This window comes from Penaeus monodon, chromosome 32 (genome assembly GCF_015228065.2).
Source record: "Penaeus monodon isolate SGIC_2016 chromosome 32, NSTDA_Pmon_1, whole genome shotgun sequence".
NCBI lineage: Eukaryota > Metazoa > Arthropoda > Malacostraca > Decapoda > Penaeidae > Penaeus > Penaeus monodon.
In genome coordinates, this window is record NC_051417.1 from 24,436,645 (window position 1) to 24,437,542 (window position 898).

Sequence of the window (898 nt, forward strand, 5' to 3'; positions counted from 1 at the left end):
CGTTTTTGAGCTGTTAGAAATTGCTGAGCGTCAACGCGCTGCTGGCATCGTGTTCAACTAAGAAAATGAAACAAACAAGGAAATTATATATAAATGTAAATGAGATTCAACCTGGTACAATAAATTTTATGATTGATCTTATTACTTTTTTTTTAAGGGCGAGGTGGGGGGGGGGGGGAATAACACGATACTGTGTATACGACATATGTATGAAATTATTTTCATGCAATTCTGGGTTTTCCTTCTGAATCGAGTACGTGTTTTAATCAAATGTACATTTAGCTGTCTGTGGCAATGCAGTGGTTACACGCTGTCTCTTCTCCTATAGCGCCAAATGCGTGTATGCTACACTGAGTACTAGTCAGACCTGAGTCAATATTTAAGTACTAAGATTAACCGGCTAACCAAGTAAGAAAGCTATAGGAAATTTGGTTCACTATAATGTAGCTTCGCTTTCCCATTGTACAGAATATGAAGTGATATTTCCACCTTATGTCTATACTATTATTCTCACATGTCTGTGGTCAATCATTATCCATTTTCTTGCCTTATATCATACCTGTACCTATAGTTAGCAATTTAAGTACTATTTGACAGAGAAGAAAGGGTCAGATGAAAGTGATTACTAATCGAAGAGAAACTGTAATGATGATAAGTCTTGTATAAATGTAAATCGCAAATTAGCATCTACGACTGGTTCAAAGACATTAACAGAACTTCTTTATGTTTTTCTTATGGGAAAATGGCAATCAAGCGGTTTTGGGTAGATTTGCGATTAAAAGTTATAAATGTTCAGAAAGTAAGTTTTAGTATTATACATGTGCACAAGCTAAGGGTCTATTGAAAAAAAAAAGTCTCAGAAACGCGGAATAAATTTCCTGAAGAATCTACAGTCTAT

General features: G+C 35.1%; 1 pseudogene; it reads left to right on the plus strand.

Moving 5' to 3' along the window:
- The window catches only part of LOC119593750, a 4,454-nt pseudogene that overhangs the window by 656 nt on the left and 2,900 nt on the right, over window positions 1–898 (plus strand).